Source organism: Daktulosphaira vitifoliae, unplaced genomic scaffold (assembly GCF_025091365.1).
Source record: "Daktulosphaira vitifoliae isolate Bord-2020 unplaced genomic scaffold, ASM2509136v1 Scaffold_4, whole genome shotgun sequence".
Classification (NCBI taxonomy): domain Eukaryota; kingdom Metazoa; phylum Arthropoda; class Insecta; order Hemiptera; family Phylloxeridae; genus Daktulosphaira; species Daktulosphaira vitifoliae.
Genome location: NW_026099575.1, coordinates 5,491,206 through 5,508,509, shown reverse-complemented (window position 1 = coordinate 5,508,509; position 17,304 = coordinate 5,491,206). Strand labels below are relative to the sequence as shown.

Genomic DNA, 17,304 nt, shown 5'->3' with positions numbered 1-17,304 from the left:
GTGTCAGTATGTGTTTAGCGTTGATAATGGTAACATTGTTTCCGAAATACGTATCCGCGACTTTTCATTAATTTTTTTGTGGCTTTTGAGTTTAATATTTTTAATATTTTTTAGTTTTTTTAAATTAATAATATTTTTAATATAGTTTTAATTTTACTTAATTAACTAGCCACAAGTGATCAATTTTTATTATAACAATTATCAGTTACCAAAAATTGTATATGATACGATATTTTTTCTAGTCTTTAATCATAACGATGCAGTTATATATATTTTTATGTTTATGCTTAATTAGGCTAGTATATTATTAGAAATATAATATCCTCCATAATCAATTATTATGTTGATTTAGAAGCCAGGCTTATAAACTCATAGAAATCAATTAACTATAACACGATTCGTTTTATTTAATTGGTTGTTGGCGCACTATAATTAATTATCAGCTATAGACGTTATAATAATTACGTAGTGTAATTTTCTCTTTATTTAAAAAATTACGCCACAATGAATCTATAAATGATGTAGTTATTGGTGGATGTTTACAATAAATTATTATCTAATCATGTCAAACCAGAAAAATGTATAAATACAATAGACACAAAACATTTTTAATAATTTAATTCAAACCGATTCAGTTAGAATACCTTTAAGATAATATTTGTCTTTTAATATCTTTCCACTTAATTATTTTTTCCAAAACGAATTCGTGCTCAAAATGTTATTATTTAATTTCTCATGATTACTAAAATTTACATTATACCAATAAATTTCAGTGGCAGCCATTGGGCTGTATTAGGTTACGACGCTACAAATATATTTTATTTCAGGGTTAATATCAATGCTTGTGAATTAAATTTGTATTCTTATGCAACCGAACATTGATCATTGGTCGAGCACGCGATGTATCGCCGTGGGTGTACCCAGTAGCTTATTTTAACAATAGGGTGAATATTATTAAGCTTTGATACATCGTGGGAGGCGTAAACTCAATTAGCCGTTACCTGGTCAAACCCGATCAATTAGTCTAGACACGTGTGTGTTGTGGGGTGCCAACGAAACAGTGAATAAACACACACATATACGCGTGGCCCGACAGGGAAGTGTACATAAAGGTTTACAATTAAACGACACCCCGGGGCATGGCTATGATGACATTACTCGGTATGCGTGTACCACGATACATCTGGGTTCAAAAAGAAGAGGGTTTATGTGTACCCCAAGTGTAACATGGTGGCGGCTATGTATACATATTTAATTTGGATCGTATGCAGAATGGAGTGGAAGCTGTGGAGAAACTGTGTGTATAAACATTGTTCACCAACAATGATATTATTATACATATCCATTCATATTTGGGCTGCATGTGACCCTTTAGTTGCCGAATAATGTGATGCATTAATGACCAAAAGGGTTGGTTTCGGGGTTTTAAAATTCGACGAATTCGGTTGACAAGAAAGTACCGAAATCTGTCGTCGCGCTACAGATTTAATACTAAAAAATAATAATAGTAATTACGCAGTACGACGAATTAAAACTATGTCTGACACGTGTAATTTTAAAAAGTATAAAAATTACTTGGCCATTTCCACGGAAATAAATGATTTAAGTCAGAAGAAATTGAATGGATGTTACATTTTTATGCAATCTAGGAAATTCTAGTGTGCATCTATTATATATTTAATCTGGATTTTATCGTTTATTTAACAATACACAGACAAAATATAGTGGACAAAATCTATTGGAACCTAAACAAATGTATAAAGCTTACTACACGGAAAAGTATATTTACTTAGTATTTTTTCGGGAGCTCTATTCGTTGGCAGCAACGAGGAATGAGGAAAAGTTTATCTGCCGAAAAGAAAGTGGATACGATTATACGTAATGCATGTGTACAGAAGAACGGCATGGAACGATATCGACCGGGCCGTTACCGCCGCCGCCGACCGACGGGTGCCGCTGCCGCCGAACGTTGCCGGGGTTGTCGCCCTCTTTCGCCAAAAACCGCCCGGGCGGTGCCGTGCACCGACAGAATTATAAGTCGGCAACAAAGTGTAATAGCCCAGTCAGGCCTGTATTATTCACAGCCAAACATCATAGAAAATATTTTAGGTACACAAGTAGGAATATGGGTAATCAAAAGTCTATCGTCTTCTGACATCACTACAACTATTGCATCAATCGAAAATATTACCGGGGCCTAATAATAATGTTTATTGTCACGTTTTCGTAATGTTATTTCGCGTATGACAGATGTCACTCAAAACCGCTCTCGAACTGAATATATTACTTAAAAAGCAGGGTCAGTCAGCCGACGTTGACTGACAAGAACAATTTAATTGTCAACTTTTTAAACAATTTAATATACGCATTTATTAATATGACTTGACAATACAATATTGTTCACAAAATCGAGTTTTTCGAATTTGTATTTAAAATTTAATTTACTCGTTTTATGAAACAGCGTTTCGTAGAAAGCAATTCTAAGTGGTAATATCTTTCCCTGAAATATTTTTTACTCGGAGCAAAACATAAAGTAATTTCATTTATTTTAAAAGTCTCGACCAAGTTGTTGTTTTCATTGTAAAAAAACAATAGAACTTAAACTTATTTGTCAATAATTATTTTCCCGTATAATGATTACTTTTATAAAAGTTTGAATATTAATACATAAGAATAAAAAGACACAATCTCGTCCTTGTAACCCTAATGAAATCAATCTACACAACATTACCTTTTATACTTCGGCAGTCAACCTACAATATTTTACTTATCCAAAACAATAGTGTTTACGCTCTTTAACATTATTATGCAAATTATGTCACGCCTATAGATTTTGTATAGTCACTTTGTGATATCATGTACTCTCTCAGAGACAAATATTTTCTGCGCTTTGTCCGAAATTTCGGACCATATTTTTACGGGCAACGCGATTAATATGCGAAAATCAAAAAACATAATAGAAACATTATTTCCGCAACGCTTGAAACGTACGGTAATATTAAATCAACTGTTGTGATGAAAAATTAAACGACTGACTGTAAAATATTGGGCAATATTAAAACGGAGTCCGTCGAAGACAAGGCGCGGAGGCGTATACGATATTTATTATTTTGTCGTCAAACGTTCCAAAGGAAATAAATAAACGGTGCAAGTCTAGTGGGAAAACTGTTTAATCGTATTATAAAATCTATCCAGCACAGAATTGAAGTATTAAATATTATTTACCCTGTAACGAGATAAGTACATTTGTGCAAATTCTCATTATTTGTATTGTCACATAAATTAGGACTAATGCTTAGTGTCTGAACTTTAGTCATACCTTTATGATATTTTGAAAGCACTTTTAATATAATTAGAAAATGTATATTGTTAAATTTCAATCACTCGGTATCAAAGTTTTCATTGATCAGAATTGTTTTGCGTTCACTCGGAGTGGTTAATACATTAATAGCTTCAATGTCAATTGGAATATTTAACGATACTATTAATAGAATTTTGTCGAAATCTATTGGCAGTTAAAGCGCTGAATTTTTTGGAAAATAATAATTGAAAAATAGTATAATTTGAATATAAATGGTATTTGTTATTCAAGTGTTGTTGAGTTGTAAAAACGTACGAAAAAATGTTGAAAAGTACTGTGTGCAGAATTGCGCCTTTTATAATAAGCTGACGGCATTCAATTATATGTATTTGGTTGAATCATAACGTTCTACTATACATTATGTATACAATATTATCATGTAAATATACTGTCGAGTGGTTACTTTTACAAAGAGGCCATTGACGAGTAAAGGGCAAAGCTCTTCTATACTCGAGTATGATAATGTTGAGTAGTTTGAGTGGAAAATCATAACGAATGCGCCACTACTATGATATAGCACGTTATTGTAAATAAAGCGGTCAATAATCTAAACAGTCACTAGGATTTGCGTGGAGTTAAGAAGCCTTCTTGGGTTTTCTTTGATAATAAACATGCGGGAGGAAATGGCCATGACCGAATTTCCGGGTTTCCAGTCGAACAATTTTACATTCATACGTGTGCGTGAACATATATTATTGAATTTTTCTTATTTCAATTAATGTGTATGTACGGAAAGTTCATTTTTATTTATTATTTTTTTTTTTTTGTGACAATGTAGTACAGTCCGGGGGCGTACTGCCAAACGCTAGTAGCGCACTCCAACAGGACAAACCCATAAAGTTTGCATATCGCGACGCAGTGAACGTTTCACAGAGCATATATAAGTATATCCAATACATAAACACAAATAAGTATGATCGGAACTTTGTGGTGTTGTTGAACAACAAGGTGGTGTAGAAGGGAAAAAGTTATGCGCATCGGAACTACACGTGCCTGCTACCCGATTTATCCTTTTGTATTTCGACTGGGAATTGTCCCTGGCTTTTAATTCTCAACACTGGATTAATTTCGTCGAATTCTCCGTTTACGTTTTAACTGCCATTTTATAAATAAATATCAGCAAGTACAATCGAGTTCTTGCCAACAAACAGTTAACCTAAATAATTAAGTTTTTCTCGATGCCGTCGGCCGAATGTTCTTTACACACTCTCTGCATTACATTTGGCAACAAAATACATGTGGTGTTTAATATTAAAAAAAGAAGCAATATGAGCTTTTATGACACATTAATATTCTCTAATGCAGTAGTCTTAACTCGAATTGATTTACTGAAAATCGTCCAACTAACGATTTCTGAGTTTTTAAATATCAAATGTCCAAAGAATCTTCAACGGGTCTTCATATTAATAAATTTGAAGACCGTCGTTGCAAGAATTATGAACGATTTATGGGGTTTAACAGCAATTATAAATATATCATTCAAAATTAAAATATTAATAATATTTACACTTAAAAATATTAATTATCACAAACCGTTATATTATTTCAAGTTAAGGATTAGTTTTTGCTTGACATAAACTGAACGTTGATTGATTTAGACAACAAAAGGACATTTGAGATTTTTTCGGAAATAATGTTTTTATTTTATATTGGTTTCAATTCTCTGTGATCGATTATACATTTTTATTGGCCTCCAAAAGCTTATTGCAGATAAAATGTTATTGTAGAAAGGTATACTGTTTTTTGTTTTATATCTTTTCATGGAAACACGCGAAACGTATTCCCGAGTTTATCTGTATCGGAATCGATATCTTTTATTCAATCCGAATAAATAAAAAATAATATCTTTAAGTTAACCACCTGTAGTAATCGTTTTTGCTATAATATTATTATAGAAAAAACGATATATTGATATATTACATCAGTTGACGACTTATATTTTGTCTGAAATCTATGTTGGCTTCTGAAAACATTTAAACAAGAAATATGTTTGTACCTTTCCGAAATTAAACATGCATTAGCTCTTAAAATTGAAACAAAGAAATTTATATTAATCTGAATTTTTATTTTGACAAATAGATATGTAACCTAAAGCAAAAGCCGCCAGATCACTTTTTGTTTTGCATTTAGTTACGGTTTTATATTCAACCTTTTCGTCTTTATAGTATATTGTCGTATAAGTTTGTGGCCTTTGAATGATATAATCAACATTTACAAACTTCATCGCTTCAGTTATACAGAACTTCTTAGCGAAGTAATTTAGATGAATTGTTAAACATACTATACATGAAGCATAGTATACATAAATGACAGCCATTTATATTAGTATTATAATTTTGTTTATCGATTTCTTTTAAGCCCATTATGGGCCATAGTGGACTTCCTCAAAAGTGAGGTTTTTTAACCATTGATACTCCGGGACGAATGGTTAGTTCTTCGCAACATTAATATTATAGAATGGAAAAAATTAATTGCATGTGTTGCGCTGTTGAGTATATCGAAGAAAAGACTTTAAATTAGGTAGTATAGTTATAGAAAAATTTAATAGTAAGATGTGTTAAATCTTACGGATGAAATTCATCTCACATTTTTCGTTCATTTATAAAAATTATAACGGTTTTTATATCTTACATGCATTTTGCTTTCAACTTAATATTATTAGATAGTAAACATTTTCATCTAATTCAAAGTAAAATAATACAAGTATAGTAAATTGTAATATAAAAGTGTGACAGTTATTTGACTATTAATAAGATAAAAAAAACCTGCTCAGTGGGTTTTCGGCATAGCTAGGACTAGTACAGATGATATCTGACTGTAATTTACGTTACTATCATAAAAAAACGTTTCGAAATAAATCTTATAAATTTTAAAAAGATTTGTAAATCTGTAATTGCTAGGTAAAAATATGCTTTGTGGAACTTTTTCAGAAATAGAGCTGAGAAAAATGTTTTACATGTGTGGGAGGTCTTTTTCATACTCTTTCTATACTAAGGTTTTTTGTTGAATATACACAAAGAGCATACCAAAAGAAAGCTCATTATCTCTTTTATATCATATTAACATTTCATTCGGATCAATATTAAAAAACGGTATAGAAATATATAAATACTAAAAAACAGTTTGAAAAATGTCATTTTATACTGTATTGTAATTTTGAGATATTTTTCTGAACCTATAAAATTTAGAGGATTTTTTCCATTTTTCAGCGACGATAGGTTCAACTAGATTAAAATGAAGTTCTTTTGACATATTAACTATTAAAATAGGTCCAATGACAGCTGAGATTTTTCATGAACAGACATAAAAAAACGCAAATCATGGTAAAACCAATACCCACTCAGCTTCGTTTCCAAGCTAAAGTTTAAAAGATACATTTTGTATATTTTGATCAATAGTTTTTTTACAAAAAGAAGCTATTAATAATAGAATATTCAGGACTTGTCAGGGTAAATAAATCGGCATACACTAAGAATTGTTCATTATTTTACCTAAAATTAACTTTTTAGTTTAAATTGCAACTGGTTATTAATTTCGTCTTGAGTGTCCTATTTATTTTGGAATAAAACTATTATTTGATTAAAGTTGGTAAAATGGTCTTAAAAATTATTTATTTCTATATCTGTTTTATTATATTTTTTTAATTTTTGTGAATATCTCTATTTTTTACAGACGATTTTGTTTTTGTTACGGAACCTATGACTATTGGAAACAGGTAAGCCTTTCGTAATAAATAATAAAAAAAATATTTATCTAAGACATTTGAGAAAAAAATATTGGGTCCATAAGAAAATAGTTTACTTACAAATAATATTACTTACATAGGTGTGGAAATCCGATATCATCAGAATAATATAATATACGTTTAAAAGCGTATTTGGTATTTGATTAAAATGTACTTGATTCTCTACGCCCCCAGGAAACTTTGCATGTGTCTCGAAAAATGACATTTTATCGTTTTAGGATCGTTTATTTAGTGCACGCACTTACATGTGCACATGTTATAAGCTGTAATATTATGAATAAATTTCGAAACACTTTGAATATTTATTAATGTTTGAATGCATTTATATTATAAACCTACACTATATGTACCTTGGTAACTATATAAAATCAATAGTAAAAAAGATGATAAGGTTATACATTTCATGAATTTCAATTTTCGTTTCTTTTTTAAGCATGATCAAAAGTGATTTACTCAAATATATTTAAAGTTAAATATATTACATATTTTTTTATAAGTACTTAAATCTTGAATTATATTCAATTATAAAAAGCTTTTTATATTTTATATTTCGAAATCATACATCAATATTTTTATAAATAATTATTGTTAAATTGTTTACATTTTTAAAAATAACGGGTTTGGCTAATGAAAAAGAATAATAAGATTAGTGTCAGTAGTGATATTTTTGATTATTGTATTTTAGTAGATAGATCATAGTTGATATAATTTGAAAATAAAATATATTTTGTCTACAAATAAGAAAGAATAGAGGAAATTCAAACACAACAAGCATATACATAAATAATGTTGGATTGAATTAAGTGATAGAAAAAGATTAGAAAGTAGACTATTGTTTTAATGTGTGGGAGTTGTGATTCTCCGGAGTCTTGTATAGGAGGTTCGTTACACAATAATAACGGCGGGGGCGCGACACAAAGGTTCTTCTTCTCTTCTCACGCCTGTAATAGAGGAAATCGTTCAATTATCGGCCCATCGCTCGATTTAATTTATTTTCCACGGGTTTTTCACTCTATTCTACTAGGCCACTGCTTCACGATCACCTTTTACACTACCTTGTTCATTGTACACGGTGCTTGTACTCGTGTTGAATTAAATTTAAAGTGTATATCGAACAAAGGCAAAGAAAAATTGAACGTGACGAAAATTGCCCAAAGGGACTTAATACTTACGCTTTAGATTTAATGTTCAGTTGTCTCCTTTCAAATGTCATGAAAAAACTATACGACTAATAATAAACACACTCACCCCTTTAGGATACTTGAAGATTTGGCTATAGAAAATAATTATTCTCTAGAACGTGCTGCTAACAATTGGACAGTACATTTATTTTTTTTTCAAAGATCACCCGAGTGTGCGATAACATTTTAAGAATGTTGAACAAAGTTCAGAAGTATGAATAGCTTAAAAATTTAATGAAATGCCTGAGAATGTATAGATTTTCTTTTAAAACATACTCGGAATAAATTATTCGGTTTACTGTATGAGTAAAATTGCTAGTGCTCTATAATAAAAAGTTAATATTGGATAAACTAATCCAACGTATATAATTAATTTGACTCGCTAAAAGAATAGCGTTCGGGTGTCTTAAAAAAAAAAAATTCTATTACATGATTTTCTTTTTTACATTACAAAAAAGTGAGCTACAATCTGCTAATATATGTGATGTAAGGCAAAAATAAATCATTAACAAAAAATAATAAAAAAACATGATATATTAACATATATGCGTTTTTAATGATTAAAAAAATATAATGGTGCTCACGTATATGTTATTTTTCTTTCCGATTCTTTCAATAAAATATTTTATTCTCTTTCCGTTTCGCTGAAATTCTTTTTATCTTTCGTTACTGACCACGCCATTTGCCCACATGATTTTGATCCTGTATATATCCGGGCATTGTCCCAACGGTAAAAAATTCCCCTTTCTGTCGGGAATCTTTGGACAAGAATGCTTTTGCAAACGACACCCCAGGGATTGAACGCGTTAGACACTTAAGGTTGATCAATCATCATAGAGACAGGCAAACTTCCTATAGAAATACTATTAGCCATCAACTATTAAACAAAGTTTACATTTATTATTCCCTGTAAATGTTTACACGCTACAATGTGTACACGAACTAAATTTTTACCATACTGATTTTAAGTAGCACTTGGCAATAACGCAATTCTAAAACCGCGTTAAAATTATTATTTTTTTTATAATTACACGTTTTCTAATAATAGATTTACTTAAACATATTTTTTACTTACACTATAGTATTTCGAGTGTTTTTCCTAACGATAATTGTTTTCGTTCATTCGCTTCCTGTTCATTCATTGACCACAATTTAAGCTTTCACCTCCAAAACCAAAGAAGTTACCACTCGCCGTTACGGTGTAAACAATACTGTACCGACCATATCGTACGGTATCTATTATTCGACGCTGATAAAAGAGATTTTACCATAATATTGTACTATCGTGTTTCCCGTCGTTGTGAATCGACTGATGGGTTTTCGGTGGCGATACAATGACAGAAAACACATGCACACGCATATCACACAAGAAAAGACTATGATTGACGCCTGTAGTATTTATTTACACAAAATCGGCAGCACCGTAGCGGCGTTATTTAAACGTGGGAACTGCTCCAACTGAACCGATCTATTGAACCGTGCTGCCCGTGTACAATGATAGTCATCGTTGGTGTTCATTGTACAAATCGATTGGTTTCCTTAACGTACCATGAGAAAGAATGGGCAGTCATCATTTTGATTTTCAAAAGCGGCTCTCTCGTCCATAATACAGACTTACTATCTACTAAAATATCCACCGCCTTGTGCATTAAGTGAGGTTCACATCTAAGTTACCCATTAACGATATCCAAATATGCGTTGCTATTTAAATGTATTCTAGCTGCACATATTGATCTGATAACCTTAGACCGCTTTATTTTCCATAAAAACATTAAACAGTCCCGTTTATCACAAACATTAATAGTGTGTAAATGACATGGACGCTTTTACAGTACTTCAACAAGGTCTCTTAAGTGATCCTCAAATTTCAAAAGACACTCTACAACTGACAACAAAAGGGTTACCTCTATTGTTTTAAAACTAAAAATATTAACACAAGTTATTAAACGGAATCATTTTTCATTCTCACCAAATGCAACTAAAACGCCTATCAAAGACATGAAAATACTAAAAATGACATTATTTATATACATACTCATATAATACTCCTACAAAATATTTTTCAAGGATTCCTTAATTCATAACGTTTTCGTTAAATTTTCAAAGTTATATAGTTTGGTAAAAATAGAATATGCTTTTTTTCATGTTTGAAATCTTTATTGTTCTTTATTTTTGCTACGTAAACTTTTAAACCTATTAAAAACTATAAAATAAACGAGTACAGTTCAAGTGGGCCCTACAAAATATTGACAACTGTTTAATGTTTTGTTAAGTATGATTAAATTTATTATTTACTAATACTGTACATGTTCAAATATAATATTTAACTATTTTAATTTAACATGATCACTAGAGTTGATGCCAAAGCATAAATGTCGCAAGTTTATTAAATACGAATTATAAAAGTTAACTAGATGATATCTAGTAATGAAAGTTTAAATTTCGTGTTCATAGTTATCAACTTCTCTGGGATAATTTAGACCTGGGTATTTACTAATTAGTTATAACTAATTACAACCGCAGACTGTCAACCCACAAGGAGAAAGTTTTCTTTGAACATAGGAATAAAATAACCCCAATGATTATAACATTAAAGATAAAGCCGAGTTTGAGTAGATATTTATAAAAATTATATAGAATAAAATTACATAAAAATAGATACGTATTGTATTTAAAAAAAAAACATTTCTTTACATAAAATTTCATTAAAAATTTATAAATCCAGTTCTTCAATTTGTAACCAATGATTCACTTAGAGATTAGATAACGGGCTAAAATTAAAAAATTCTCTATTTTTGTTTGTATATTAGGCCTGGCTACTCTTAACTGTATATCAAACATAATTATTATAATTTATTTTTACCATTTTTGGAAATCACAATGACATGTTTTATAATTTTAATTCAAATTTCTGGAACACACCGTCATACAAAAACTAGAAACAATTCTTCTGTACCGGTATTAAGGCTTTAATTACGTTCAATAAAATCCGAAGGTATCGTATAATAAAATTCAAATTTGTTTACTGCACAGTTGAATAATTTGAAATTGGATGTGTATATTAATTCTAAGAAGAATAACAGTTATAAATCTGAATAACTTCATGTTGAGGTCGTTATATTCGATAGTTCATAACGCATGTTGTTTCGACGCCAAAACAATACATGGTGATATAATATAGTTCTACATATACATTTTCATTCATGCTAATTTGTAATGCTCCCAATTACTTCTAAGCGTATTATTTAAATGATCATCTGACCGTAAAAATTAATGTGTCATGTAAGGCGTACTAAATCGGTGTCATGTGTTTTGTTTTTTGACGATTCCTCTGTTCTCTGAGTGACACACGAAGAAGGTAACTGACCGAGTTATAAAAAAAAATAGCAATAATGTAACGAAAATCCACGTAGGTTGTGAAGATTTGTCAAGTGTATCTAGTAAACGTGCTAAAAACTTTGAGTACCATATTACAATAAGCTAACTGATCCTCAGGCAATAGAGAGGAAGGACGTCATTTTGTGGATTATAGAAATAACATGTTTTACTTTCAAGTGACATAATTAAGCCAATAACAATGTCCATACTTTTTTTTGTATTCTAGAGCACTGACACTTAGTGAGACGTGTTTTCTAGACATTTTGATGATTTATAATGTTACCGTATCTGAATCTAACAACATATGAGTTTAAAAAAAAAGTTGTACGAATGAACTTTTTTGTGACATGACAAAAGTCAAAAATAGAATTGCTTATAAAATGTCAGATGGATCGACGCGAAAACAATACAATAAATATAATAAGAAATATACACGGTTGACGTCTAAAAAAGTGCAGTAGCATCCAATACTTGAAAAATGTATTATCAAGAACGCTTTGTAGACGTGATTAAGGAAAAACCGAATGTTACTTAAGTGATTTTTAAAGTCAATTTTCTTAAAGTGAAAAAAAAAAACAATGCCAAGCAAACGATATCTGATCATATGAACAGAAACAGTGATAGGCGAGGGATGTTTTTCGGCGTTGGAAATAATTAGATTAATGCTTCAGAATATTTGATCTTGGATTGGACACGAGAGTTTTCCCGCCTTTCCAGCAGCGGCGATTTAATCTTCTTCATAGGAATCGATGAAAAAAGTGAATACTCATCCGGTGTGTGTGAGAGAGAGAGAGAGAAAAGTTACTTCGCGTCGGAAACCGGTTTATTGACCCGAGTACGAATGAACGCTGCGAAACTGGTTTGTCGCTTACACACTGGACGTCTATACGCACTTGTATAATAATTCGGATTGAGAAGGTATTACGTCGCGTTTTTCTTGAGTCCGCGATGCCCAAGGCGTAACGGACCCAGTAACCTTGCCCGTGAATGTGATGTGTACATACAACAGCACACACATCTTGACCGGCAAATTCCTTCGCGTTACAACAGCCAATATCTCTACAGCCTCCGTCCCTACCCCCTACGTTTGTATGTTATGCAACTATTCTGCTCAAGTACGGTCTCCGTCACGGATTACGTCGTCGCGACTTCTCCAATGACGCCAACGTTCAATAGCTAGTAAACCTATGGCGCGTTCAATACATATCCTTATACGAGTATGTTTGGTCTTTAACACGGAACGGTAACTGTATTTGGCCGTGACACGACAATCGGAGATAGTATACAGCGAACTGGCTTTAGTATAAACATGAAATAGACGAACCAAGTGTTGGTTAGAATTGCGTTGAACCGATTTACTGTTAATAGTGTCACGTTCAGCGGCCACTAAATTACTTTGCCGCAATAAAATGAATTCAAACGAGAAAAAGGGTTTGTCCGGATTAATAAAATAAATGTATGCGTTTTAAATAGTACTCGCTCTAAGTACACCGTGTCACTGACGCTCGATTTATGTACGTGACGAGGTCGACGAAAAGAATTTCCTGAATCAAAAACTGGAGTTTCACATTACGGTAAGCCGTAGAAAGAGATACTGTCTGTGTTGATGAGGAAGTTCAGAAATATGTTATAAGAAACCCGGGAACGTGAAAGGAGCGTCAAAATCGACGGATGTTTTCACAATAAAACTATTTTGATCGTCGGTGGAGGTGCGGTGTAGATTTGTGGATTTCCATTATTTTTGTATAGGTATAAGTGACAACGCCAAAGAGGGTCGCAATGGAAAAAACTTAGTTATATATTAAATAATTTTCGTTGTATTGGATTCGAAGGTTTTTCCCGTGAACCGAGAAACTGACAAGAGATCGAAAAACATTCTGTCTCTTTGTTTTTCGTTTGGGTAGCGCAGGAAATACGTCGTAATAAAAATACCCTACTATTGATAACTGCTCAAGTGAATACTGAGAGAAAGTCACTGAATAATTATTTTCTAAATAATTTACAAAATGAAAAAAAAGGTCGTGACTTCATATACCACGGAAGGGTCAAGGATTTTTGAATCCGTGTTAAAGTTCAAAGAGAAAAATCCTCCATGTTAGTTAGTGGATTTACTAATTTATACACGAACCCAATTATAGATAATTCATTGCTTTTATAATTTATTACCCTTTTTCACTACTAGCATATCTACAGAATCGAGATCGCATTTAATTAATTACATTTCTCGTTAAAACAATAACGTTTGTTTTATTTATGTTTACTTTTAAATAGCTCCAAAAATAGGAACGTATACAGCGTTATACTTTACTTTAAACATCTGTTTCTATTCACACTCTTGCTGAGTACAGTTTCAAATGATATAACCCAGTACGAAATCCATGACGTGTTCCATTTCGAAATCCATTTTTATTACGAAGAAAAAACTTTTGCTTTCTTCGAAATGATTCCAAAAACAGTTTAAAAAGTTCAGGGAAAAATTGAGCTCCCGCCATTTGCAGTTCACAATAATTTCTTCTTGTATGCGTGTTTGAACACCGATTTTAAACCGGTTAAGAGCAAAACCAAACATCCGGTCAAGCTAATAACGAACCGACAATACGTTACAGTATCGAATGGTCGTTTTTTTGTCCCTATATAGAAATGTTTTATGCCCAAAGCCGCCCAAACCGGTCGTATACATATCATTTACACACACTTCGTACACTAATTTTTGTTACACGTTATTTTGGCGATTTCGAGTCCGTTCTATCATTGCAGTTAAATAACGTGACTATTCAAACTTAATCTTACTATTTCTAGTGTTGGACATATTTTTAATATCTAATGCAAAAACTGCCGAGTGCGAAACAGTATTACTGCGATTTAACCGGATCAATAAACCACATTATTTTTTGACAGATACGGTGATATTTTTTTGCCCAACTTGGAAATGTCATATTCTCCTCGTTAATTTACTGTTCGCTTATATTTATATAAAAAAAACTGTAAAATGTCACATTAAATAATAACTACTCACGTCATATGTTTTCATATTATCAATACTTAAAATGCAACGTTGCATGAAATAAGATTTGTTTCTAGCCAGTTATAGTGTATTCTTTACTTCACGTGCTCTTATTAATTTTTTATGCAATTTTTATTTTTAAAGAAATTATTCCGGTATTATGTTAAGTGAAAACTATTTAAAACCCATTAATTAGTACCTTATAGTAATAATTAGCTTTCCATTATTTTTTTTTTCTCGTGTAAACTTAACGCATAGAGAAGCACTTGCTAATTAGCAACCACCAACAATGCATAATTCTAATGTAGTCTACAACATGCAACACATCGTTTATAGGTACATCGACAGTAATTAAAATGCAAATTTTATTGTTGGTGTGGCATACTGTATTTATCATAATGAACGTTGGTAGCCGTTGATAAAGAAACAATAGGAATAATACTAAATGTATTTTCAAATTAAACACTAAAGAACATTTGGTTTTGTACAATAAGGACAAAGTCTAATTTTATACTAGAATTCATGATTATCTGTAACATACACAATTAACAAATTCAATTAACATTATTCAATTGACATCAAATCTATTTATAAATTTATTACTTTTGAACATATTGTATACATATTATTTTATTATTCGATTAATAATCTAAAAAATTTTCTTTACAAAATGTTGATCAAGTCTCATGATTTATAATACTACTAATAAAAATTCGTATTAAATAACTAGAATAAAAATAATCATTGAATCAGTAAATATAAATAAATGGGGAAAAAAAAGTAAATCTTAATATTACTCTAGTATATAAAGTGAATAAAACTTTTATTTTTATAAAATTAAATAGTGAAAGGACTAATTAAATCTTGAGTGGTCGATAACTTTAATTATGATAGAAAACCGTATTTAAACGTCAAATCATATCTAGTTCAAAACATTACCCATAAAAATTGAATAAACTTTTTTTTTTAAATCAGTACATTTTGCCATCTTTAAATTTTTTTACTTAAAACTGTCATAACTTTTTTAAAAATGGATAAATCAAAATAATATTTTTGTTAACACCTAAGATATTTTTCTCTTTTTTTTTGAAATTCAGATCCCTTACCTGATTCCAGGGCATAATAGAATAATTAAAATAGCATCTATCGCATGAAAAGTTAACCTTTTCAACTTAACTTTTGAAAATGTTGAAAATACTGCGTCCTTTAAATTTATGTTAAATTAAAACTTACGTTGCATACTATAAGTTAAAAAAAATATTTGTTTAACGACTTATCTTCTACATGTAAACGGCCTCCGAAGTTAAACAAAAAATATTATTTTTGTATAAAAATCGCAGTTTTTTATGTTGTTATAATTTTTACTTCAATATTTTTTCAATTATTTATGCCTTTACATTAGATCGAACAGTATATTTTTATAGGAAGGATGTAAGTATACTCATTTAAATCCCATTTACAAAAAAATATAAAAATTAAAGTGCTAATTATAAAGATTTTTATAGCTTTTAACGTCCATCCAATAAGTATTTTAAAAGGATGGGGATGCCCTCTCCCAAAATGTTCCATCAATGTCTTTTATAAATTACAATATCTATTTCACAACTAAAATTGTAATTAATAAACAAAGGTCGAATCATAGAAAATAGTATTATTTTAAATATTATTATTATATTAATAATTAATATAAACATAATTTTTAAAGAAAAGTATACATATATTAGAGAATTTATAACTGAAATATACATTGAAAATGCGATTTTAAGCTATATTTTGCGCAATCCTAAAATTTCCGACCAAAAATTAAACATAACATTTAGATTCTTATCGAAGCGTTATTTATAATGGTAATTTTAATTACTGTCAGATTTCAATACTATACTAATGTCTACTATTCTTTCTTCTCGTTTGCACTCGTCTTTTTTTATTTGATGCTTGTTATCAACAGCATTTTACTAAAGAAATTTATTTTTTAGAATCGCCTGTTATAGTCTTGATATTATACAGTCGTTAGAAAATACTCAGAGCATATTTTGAAGTGGAAAAGTCCTAGAAAACATGACTTTAAGTTTAGAGAACGTCAATAAAGAATGGTAACTTTACCATGTTCTTGATGAGAAGGATAAGTAACGACAAGGACAAGTAGAATGCAAACAAACCACGTACTTTGTTCAGGAACGGTTGAAAGGTTATCGCAAGGTGCGTGGGCGAAAACTGTGATCATTACGTGCCCGTCTAGTGTCACTCGGGTAGTTTGAACACACTGTTATTATCCTTGAGACGGCCTTAGCCGATGACAATAACCATGTGTACATAACACATAATCTCACCCCTAGATTACAACCACCATAATATTACATACTCTATAAAAGCTTCAAGACCAATGGCGAAAAAATATTTTCTAATCTTTACAACACTTCAGTTGTTATCCTAACGAGAGCAGTAATGTGTAACTGCCCAAACTCTCCGTTGTTATTTATAACTTATAACTAGAAAACATTATTTTTGTATAGAGAGATCCGTACTAGATAAAATAGATAGAAACCAAAGATATATGAAAAAGCTAATGATCCGATAACAAGGAGTAAAAGCTCTAGTAGACAACGTTACCCAGAAAAATCTTATTCTTATAGTA

The 17,304-nt window shown here is 30.7% G+C and overlaps 1 protein-coding gene across 6 annotated transcripts in view; it reads left to right on the top strand.

Moving 5' to 3' along the window:
• LOC126906158 (protein turtle-like) overlaps nucleotides 1-17,304 on the top strand; it is a 54,932-nt gene that overhangs the window by 11,500 nt on the left and 26,128 nt on the right. For 5 of the 6 annotated variants that reach the window (XM_050686483.1, XM_050686485.1, XM_050686482.1 and 2 more), the window contains exon 2: nucleotides 7,034-7,076. The exons of the other annotated variant lie outside the window; for it this stretch is intronic. The gene's annotated coding sequence lies outside the window, so the exon portion shown is untranslated. The remainder of the gene's footprint in view (nucleotides 1-7,033; nucleotides 7,077-17,304) is intronic. 6 annotated transcript variants of the gene reach the window in all.